The sequence below is a fragment of the Lissotriton vulgaris genome, unplaced genomic scaffold, assembly GCF_964263255.1.
Source record: "Lissotriton vulgaris unplaced genomic scaffold, aLisVul1.2 SCAFFOLD_3302, whole genome shotgun sequence".
In the NCBI taxonomy this organism is placed as follows: domain Eukaryota; kingdom Metazoa; phylum Chordata; class Amphibia; order Caudata; family Salamandridae; genus Lissotriton; species Lissotriton vulgaris.
In genome coordinates this window covers 197658-207818 of record NW_028253576.1, presented here as the reverse complement: position 1 = coordinate 207818, position 10161 = coordinate 197658, and positions in this window count along the sequence as shown.

Sequence of the window (10161 nt, the reverse complement as noted above, 5' to 3'; positions counted from 1 at the left end):
CCAGTCAGACTAACTGGTGTACACATGTGGTGGACACTGGTGACAGTCTTCCTGTAAAGAGCAAGATTTACAGGCAACCTGACCATGTCAGGGACTGTATAAAGACTGAGGTGCAAAAGATGCTGGAATTAGGTGTCATTGAGCCTTCAGAGAGCCCCTGGGCTAGCCCAGTGGTCCTGGTCCCCAAACCTCACACCAAAGATGGCAAGAGAGAGATGAGGTTCTGTGTGGATTACAGAGGACTCAATGCTGTCACCAGGACAGATGCACACCCTATTCCAAGGGCAGATGAGCTCATTGACAAGTTGGCTTCTGCCAAATATTTGAGCACATTTGACTTGACAGCTGGATACTGGCAAATCAGGTTAGCTGAGGAGTCTAAAGCCAAGACAGCATTTTCTACCCCTAGTGGGCATTATCAGTTTGTGGTGATGCCCTTTGGTTTGAAAAATGCACCTGCCACCTTCCAAAGGTTGGTGAATCAAGTCCTCACTGGGTTGGATGACTTTTGTGCAGCTTATCTGGACGATATTGCTGTCTTTAACTCCACCTGGGAGGATCAACTGATCCACCTGAAGGAAGTGCTTGAGGCTCTGCAGAAGGCAGGCCTCACTATCAAGGCAACAAAGTGCCAGATAGGGCAGAGTAAGGTTGTATACCTGGGCCACCTTGTATGTGGAGGCCAAGTTCAACCACTGGAGAGTAAGATCCAGACCATCAAGGACTGGTCCCCTCCAACTACCCAGACTCAGGTCAGAGCTTTCTTGGGCCTGACTGGGTACTACAGAAAGTTTGTTAAGAACTATGGGTCCATTGTGACTCCTCTTAATGATCTGACATCCAAGAAGATGCCCAAAAAGGTTCAGTGGACAGAAATCTGTCAAAAGGCATTTGATGACCTGAAGAAGGCCATGTGCTCTGCACCTATCCTGAAGAGTCCTGACTACTCAAGAGAGTTCATTGTCCAAACAGATGCTTCTGAGTTGGGAGTGGGAGCAGTGCTTTCACAGCTTAATGTAGATGGCCAGGACCAGCCCATTGCTTTCATTAGCAGAAGGCTGACCCCCAGAGAGAAACGTTGGTCAGCTATAGAGAGGGAGGCCTTTGCTGTGGTGTGGGCCCTGAAGAAGTTGAGACCATACTTATTTGGCACTCACTTCAAGATTCAGACCGACCATAAGCCCCTCCTATGGCTTAATCAGATGAAGGGTGAAAACCCCAAACTACTCAGGTGGTCCATTTCCCTACAGGGGATGGACTTTACAGTGGAGCACCGCCCAGGGACTGACCATGGCAACGCAGATGGTCTCTCCAGGTACTTCCACTTAGAACATGAAGACACAACTGGTCAAGGTTAGTCTAATGTCCCTGCGTTTGGGGGGGGGTTATGTAGGAGAGTAGGGTCTGCTATCCTATGGTCACCCCAAATTTTTGCTTTTTGCTTCACTGGTTTCTGACTTAATGTGGCTGTGGGCCTGCTAATCAGACCCACAGCCTGCTGTTCTCTCTCTAAATTACTGCCAATGCACTCTAGGTGCATTACGAATTGGAACTGGTTCACCTTATGAGCCCCTGTAATAGTGCACCCTAGGTGCCCAGGGCGTAGGTGTATCCAAGGCCTACCAGGGGCTGCAGCACGTATTGTGCCACCCCTGGCCTGGCCTCCATATTTGACACAACTGGCTGATCACTCAGCTGGGGTAAGTCGGTGTAACCACCTCTTACTGAGGTACAGTATGTCTGTGCCTAACCCTAAACTGGACACATATGTTCCTATCAGCCACTCCTATGGAAGGCCTCATCAATCCTGGAGGCAGAGTGCTTGGAAATATGTGAGATGGTGCTCTAGCATGAGCTGAGCCTGTCTGCAGCTGTCGGGAACCACTCCCTAAGCTGTTCCGGGATATTGCCATACCATATACTCTTAAGTGCATTATAACCCTCGCGGTTATTTGCTATCTTTGGTTTGGCTTTATCAAAACATGTCGAGTAAGGTGTCATACGAATTGGAATACTATCCCCTCGCCAATTCTGGCGACGGGGATAGCATTCCACCCTTCTAGAGGGACACGACATGTGTGTAGCCTTAACCCCGGTTAAAGTTAAACAGAGCCTCAGCTTCACAAAATGGACGCTGCCACCACAGACACAAGTCTGGCCTCCTGGTGCTGACCGAAACTCGGCAGATGGTGGCCTGGACAAAGGGTTTCCTGCCTTGGGAGGTGCGAGCAGCACCCCAGACAGGATTTTGTGTATTGGGTAGGACAGGGCTGAATAGAATCAGACATGCCCGGGGCACACAAGGTGTCCCCGTGCATAGGCCAGTCCAAACCGGTTCTGGGGCCTTCCAGCCCCAGTCCTGGCGCGGAGCTGGACAAAGGAAAGGGGGTGTAACCGCCCCCCTTCCTGGTTCCTCCCAGAGGAGGGACCTAGTAGGTGATCCACCCCCTAGATTGGGAATAAGAGGGGGAGCAGTGCCGTAGCACGGCAGATCATCCTGAAATCAACTTTAAACAAGAAGAAGACTGGACTTCGACATTCTGCTGCACAGAAGACTGAAGAGAATCTCCCTTGTGGCCTAGGAGTGGCCACCCTGTGAACACAGGTACCAACCAGCAACTCGACGTCTGCTTTGCCGCCGCCTCCCGCCGGAGACCGAGCCCAGAGCCCGACAAGAACCAGACTCCCAGACCTCTCAGAGCCCGATCCACAGTCCCTGCGAAGAAGGGACCCGTGGAGGCACCGAGTGACGTGGGACCGGACTTCTTGAAAGACACTTGAAAAGCTGACTGCGCAGCTTCTGAGGCATCCTCGACGTTGTGCTTTGGGGATTGAGAACCCCCACCACCGAGCAGCCCTTGCACCGAAGATCAGCCCTCCAGCATCTCCACGATCTGCGTGGGGCCCTTTTGCATTGTGCCACTCGACGCGCCATCCCGGCCACTAGCCACGTGGTCAGCGGCCATCTTGGCGACGAACCCGAAGATTTAAACAGCAGGTCTGGTTGCTCCAGACCTACCCAAGCTTCTGTGAAAAGGAGCACCCGCTCTGACCTTGCTGGTCCGAGTGAACAGCATCTTTCAACTTCTGCGTGGCTTGCATTTGCCAAGGCCTGTTTGCTCCGATCAGGTCGCCGACACCGCCAACAGCGAGAAGCCTACGTGGGACAGCTCGTGACCGACTCCTGGACGTCCTCGACCCCGGGTATCCACGTGGCTGCAGAAAGAAGCTACCCGACAACGCCTGTTTGCACCCGACATTGCCTGGTTCCAATCTGGTTCCACGGTAGTCACTGGCTAGTGACTTTGAACACTGTCCCCTCTGCTTTCAGGTCTTCACATCTTCAGATCCACCCTTGGATCCACCGGAACTCTTCTCATCGAGCCGCCTGCAGCATCTTCAGCTCCAAGCACCATCGACCAGCGTGACGAAACCCGACACAACTTCGACCCTGTGCACCCGCTTCCTGTGGGTGAGGTAACTCAGCTCCGCCGGTGCTCCTGCACTGGTACACATCCCAAGGGCCTGTGTTTTAAGTTTCAGCTCCGTAGGTCACTCGGAAGGTTCCTAACTTTCTAACTTTGTGCTTTTTACGCACCATAGACTTTGTATTGCGAAGTGCGTGCACTTTGAACACTGCACCCGAGTCCCGTGGGCCTTTCCCGACTTAGTTAACTCCAGTCTCGAATAGCTCCAGCGATTCCCAAGGCCCTAGGCCTCTTCACTTTCCTCTTGGTATCTCTTATACCACTTTCTTAGTATATGGTTTAGGTGGCCCCTAGGGCTCATCCATATTGTGCAACTTTTGTGTATTTTAAACTGTCTTGTGATTTAACGCTTGTGCTTCTGTGCTCATAAAGAGTCCAGGGGATTTTATAGTTAATAAATCAATATATATTTTCAATATATATCTGTGTGGTGTCCCTTTCATTTGGTATTCAAGGGGGTTGTGTATGGTATAACAGCTGGCTTCACATGCCTTTCAGAGTTTAGCCTAAGACTGCTTTGTCCACGTTACCACTAGGATAACTGGTCTACAAGGTTGAATTACAACCATCATCATAAGGGTTGCTTGGCATGGTACAAAGTGATCACTAGAATTAGTGAGCATTATATACCAGGCCAACTTCTCACAACGGTCAGCTGGTAGAAACGGTCAGCTGGTAGAGTATAGTGGTGGTGGTTATGGGGTCAGGGCGGAGAGAGGTAAATGGCTCTTGGCTTCTTGGTTTCAGGCGACAACTTAAGACCTGGTTGTTTAATCAGTAAATGTAGACCTTGGGACTAGATTGCATACCTTCTCTCTTTCAGGGGGTGCTTTTCAGCGCTGGGACACTCCTTGGAATAGCCGTGCGCTTTATAAATCCCCCATAACATTAACATTAACATTAAATTACACACAGGGAGCACTTCCTAAGGTCTATCTTTGGCCGGCATCCTTTTCCCTTGAGCAGTGGTAAATGAGGATGACACAGGCGTCCTGTTCCTTCTTAGGGGTAGTTGTTATGTTGAGCATGGTTCTGAAGTTATGTTATGTTATGTTATGTTATATAATTTGTAGAGCGCTCAGCTGCCACAGCAAAGTGGCGTCCCGGCGCTATTGGACAAAATAACACAACCAGATGGAAATACCAGATAAAGTTGAACCCAAACCTTCGTTCTTCATCCCAGTGGTCAGTCATGGCTTGGCCAGCTGGCAAGAGCTGAGGCGGACTGCTGGAGTGTTGATGTGCTATCCGTATAACTACACAAATTCTAGGTCCCTTCACCAACCACGGCATCTGAAGTCAATTAGGCCTCACTGTGGGACTCTGCACAAGTTCTAGATCCCTTCACCAGCCACGGCATTTGAAGCCAATGAGGCCTCACTGTTGGACTCTGCACAAGTTCTAGATCCCTTCACCAGCCACGGCATCTGAAGTCAATGAGGCCTCACTGAGGGACTCTGCACAAGTTCAAGATCCCTTCACCAGCCACGGCATCTGAAGTCAATTAGGCCTCACTGAGGTACTCTACACAAGTTCTAGGTCCCTTCACCAGCCACGGCATCTGAAGTCAATGAGGCCTCACTGAGGGACTCTGCACAAGTTCTAGATCCCTTCACCAACCACGGCATCTGAAGTCAATTAGGCCTCACTGAGGTACTCTACACAAGTTCTAGATCCCTTCACCAACCACGGCATCTGAAGTCAATGAGGCCTCACTGTGGGACTCTGCACAAGTTCTAGATCCCTTCACCAACCACGGCATTTGAAGTCAATGAGGCCTCACTGAGGGACTCTGCACAAGTTCAAGATCCCTTCACCAGCCCGGGCATCTGAAGTCAATGAGGCGTCACTGAGGGACTCAGCACAAGTTCAAGATCCCTTCACCAGCCCTGGCATCTGAAGTCAATGAGGCGTCACTGTGGGACTCTGCACAAGTTCTAGATCCCTTCAACAACCACGGCATTGGAAGTCAATGAGGCCTCACTGTTGGACTCTGCACAAGTTCAAGATCCCTTCACCAGCCACGGCATTTGAAGTCAATGAGCCTCAGTATTGGACTCTGCACAAGTTCATGATCCCTTCACCAACCACGGCATCTGAAGTCAATGAGGCCTCACTGAGGGACTCTGCACAAGTTCTAGATCCCTTCACCAGCCACGGCATCTGAAGTCAATGAGGCCTCACTGTGGGACTCTGCACAAGTTCTAGATCCCTTCACCAACCACGGCATCTGAAGTCAATGAGCCTCAGTATTGGACTCTGCACAAGTTCAAGATCCCTTCACCAACCACGGCATCTGAAGTCAATGAGGCCTCACTGAGGGACTCTGCACAAGTTCTAGATCCCTTCACCAGCCACGGCATTTGAAGCCAATGAGGCCTCACTGTTGGACTCTGCACAACTTCTAGATCCCTTCACCAACCACGGCACTTGAAGTCAATGAGGCCTCACTGTGGGACTCTGCACAAGTTCTAGATCCCTTCAACAACCAGGGCATTTGAAGTCAATGATGCCTCACTGTGGGACTCTGCACAAGTTCTAGATCCCTTCAACAGCCACGGCATCTGAAGTCAATGAGGCCTCACTGTGGGACTCTGCACAAGTTCTAGATCCCTTCACCAACCACGGCATTTGAAGTCAATGAGGCCTCACTGTGGGACTCTGCACAAGTTCTAGATCCCTTCACCAGCCACGGCATCTGAAGTCAATTAGGCCTCACTGAGGTACTCTACACAAGTTCTAGATCCCTTCACCAGCCCTGGCATCTGAAGTCAATGAGGCGTCACTGTGGGACTCTGCACAAGTTCTAGATCCTTTCACCAGCCACGGCATCTGAAATCAATGAGGACTCACTGTGGGACTCTGCACAAGTTCTAGATCCCTTCACCAACCACTGCATCTGAAGTCAATGAGGCCTCACTGTTGGACTCTGCACAAGTTCAAGATCCCTTCACCAACCACGGACACTGAAGTCAATGAGCCTCAGTATTGGACTCTGCACAAGTTCAAGATCCCTTCACCAACCACGGCATCTGAAGTCAATGAGGCCTCGCTGAGGGACTCTGCACAAGTTCTAGATCCCTTCACCAGCCACGGCATCTGAAGTCAATGAGGCCTCACTGTGGGACTCTGCACAAGTTCTAGATCCCTTCACCAGCCACGGCATCTGAAGTCAATTAGGCCTCACTGAGGTACTCTACACAAGTTCTAGGTCCCTTCACCAGCCACGGCATCTGAAGTCAATGAGGCCTCACTGAGGGACTCTGCACAAGTTCTAGATCCCTTCACCAGCCACGGCATCTGAAGTCAATTAGGCCTCACTGAGGTACTCTACACAAGTTCTAGATCCCTTCACCAGCCACGGCAACTGAAGTCAATGAGGCCTCACTGTGGGACTCTGCACAAGTTCTAGATCCCTTCACCAGCCACGGCATCGGAAGTCAATGAGGTCTCACTGAGGGACTTTGCACAAGTTCTAGATCCCTTCATCAGCCACGGCATCTGAAGTCAATGAAGCCTCACTGAGGGACTCTGCACAAGTTCTAGGTCCCTTCACCAACCACGGCATTTGAAGTCAATGAGGCCTCACTGTGGGACTCTGCACAAGTTCTAGATCCCTTCACCAACCACGGCATTTGAAGTCAATGAGGCCTCACTGTGGGACTCTGCACAAGTTCAAGATCCCTTCACCAGCCACGGCATTTGAAGTCAATGAGCCTCACTGTGGGACTCTGCACAAGTTATATATCCCTTCACCAACCATGGCATCTGAAGTCAATGAGGCCTCTCTGTGAAACTCTGCACTAGTTCTAGATCCCTTCACCAACCACAGCATTTGAAGTCAATGAGGCCTCACTGTTGGACTCTGCACAAGTTCTAGATCCCTTCACCAACCACGGCATTTGAAGTCAATGAGGCCTCACTGTGGGACTCTGCACAAGTTCTAGATCCCTTCACCAACCACGCCATCTGAAGTCAATGAGGCATCACTGAGGGACTCTGCACAAGTTCTAGATCCCTTGACTAGCCACGGCATTTGAAGTCAATGAGGCCTCACTGTGGGACTCTGCACAAGTTCTAGATCCCTTCACCAGCCACGGCATCTGAAGTCAATGAGGTCTCACTGTGGGACTCTGCACAAGTTCTAGATCCCTTCACCAACCACGGCATCTGAAGTCAATGAGCCTCAGTATTGGACTCTGCACAAGTTCAAGATCCCTTCACCAACCACGGCATCTGAAGTCAATGAGGCCTCGCTGAGGGACTCTGCACAAGTCCTAGATCCCTTCACCAGCCACGGCATCTGAAGTCAATGAAGCCTCACTGTGGGACTCTGCACAAGTTCTAGATCCCTTCACCAGCCATGGCATCTAAAGTCAGTGAGGCCTCACTGTGGGACTCTGCACAAGTTCTAGATCCTTTCACCAGCCACGGCATCTGAAGTCAATGAGGACTCACTGTGGGACTCTGCACAAGTTCTAGATCCCTTCACCAACCACGGCATCTGAAGTCAATGAGGCCTCACTGTTGGACTCTGCACAAGTTCAAGATCCCTTCACCAGCCACGGCATTTGAAGTCAATGAGCCTCAGTATTGGACTCTGCACAAGTTCAAGATCCCTTCACCAACCATGTCATCTGAAGTCAATGAGGCCTCACTGAGGGACTCTGCACAAGTTCTAGATCCCTTCACCAGCCACGGCATCTGAAGTCAATGAGGCCTCACTGTGGGACTCTGCACAAGTTCTAGATCCCTTCACCAACCACGGCATCTGAAGTCAATGAGCCTCAGTATTGGACTCTGCACAAGTTCAAGATCCCTTCACCAACCACGGCATCTGAAGTCAATGAGGCCTCGCTGAGGGACTCTGCACAAGTCCTAGATCCCTTCACCAGCCACGGCATCTGAAGTCAATGAGGCCTCACTGTGGGACTCTGCACAAGTTCTAGATCCCTTCACCAGCCACGGCATCTGAAGTCAATTAGGCCTCACTGAGGTACTCTACACAAGTTCTAGGTCCCTTCACCAGCCACGGCATCTGAAGTCAATGAGGCCTCACTGAGGGACTCTGCACAAGTTCTAGATCCCTTCACCAGCCACGGCATCTGAATTCAATTAGGCCTCACTGAGGTACTCTACACAAGTTCTAGATCCCTTCACCAGCCACGGCATCTGAAGTCAATGAGGCCTCACTGTGGGACTCTGCACAAGTTCGAGATCCCTTCACCAACCACGGCATCTGAAGTCAATGAGGCCTCACTGAGGGACTCTGCACAAGTTCTAGATCCCTTCACCAGCCACGGCATTTGAAGCCAATGAGGCCTCACTGTTGGACTCTGCACAAGTTCTAGATCCCTTCACCAACCACGGCATTTGAAGTCAATGAGGCCTCACTGAGGGACTCTGCACAAGTTCAAGATCCCTTCCTCAACCACGGCATCTGAAGTCAATGAGGTCTCACTGTGGGACTCTGCACAAGTTCAAGATCCCTTCACCAGCCCTGGCATCTGAAGTCAATGAGGCGTCACTGAGGGACTCTGCACAAGTTCAAGATCCCTTCACCAGCCCTGGCATCTGAAGTCAATGAGGCGTCACTGTGGGACTCTGCACAAGTTCTAGATCCCTTCAACAACCACGGCATTTGAAGTCAATGAGGCCTCACTGTTGGACTCTGCACAAGTTCAAGATCCCTTCACCAGCCACGGCATTTGAAGCCAATAAGGCCTCACTGTTGGACTCTGCACAAGTTCTAGATCCCTTCACCAACCACGGCATTTGAAGTCAATGAGGCCTCACTGAGGGACTCTGCACAAGTTCTAGATCCCTTCACCAGCCACGGCATCTGAAGTCACTGAGGCCTCACTGTGGGACTCTGCACAAGTTCTAGGTCCCTTCACCAACCACGGCATTTGAAGTCAATGAGGCCTCACTGTTGGACTCTGCACAAGTTCAAGATCCCTTCACCAGCCACGGCATTTGAATTCAATGAGCCTCAGTATTGGACTCTGCACAAGTTCATGATCCCTTCACCAACCACGGCATCTGAAGTCAATGAGGCCTCACTGAGGGACTCTGCACAAGTTCTAGATCCCTTCACCAGCCACGGCATCTGAAGTCAATGAGGCCTCACTGTGGGACTCTGCACAAGATCTAGATCCCTTCACCAACCACGGCATCTGAAGTCAATGAGCCTCAGTATTGGACTCTGCACAAGTTCAAGATCCCTTCACCAACCAAGGCATCTGAAGTCAATGAGGCCTCACTGAGGGACTCTGCACAAGTTCTAGATCCCTTCACCAGCCACGGCATTTGAAGCCAATGAGGCCTCACTGTTGGACTCTGCACAACTTCTAGATCCCTTCACCAACCACGGCACTTGAAGCCAATGGGGCCTCACTGTGGGACTCTGCACAAGTTCTAGATCCCTTCAACAACCACGGCATTTGAAGTCAATGATGCCTCACTGTGGGACTCTGCACAAGTTCTAGATCCCTTCAACAGCCACAGCATCTGAAGTCAATGAGGCCTCACTGTGGGACTCTGCACAAGTTCTAGATCCCTTCACCAACCACGGCATTTGAAGTCAATGAGGCCTCACTGTGGGACTCTGCACAAGTTCTAGATCCCTTCACCAGCCACGGCATCTGAAGTCAATTAGGCCTCACTGAGGTAT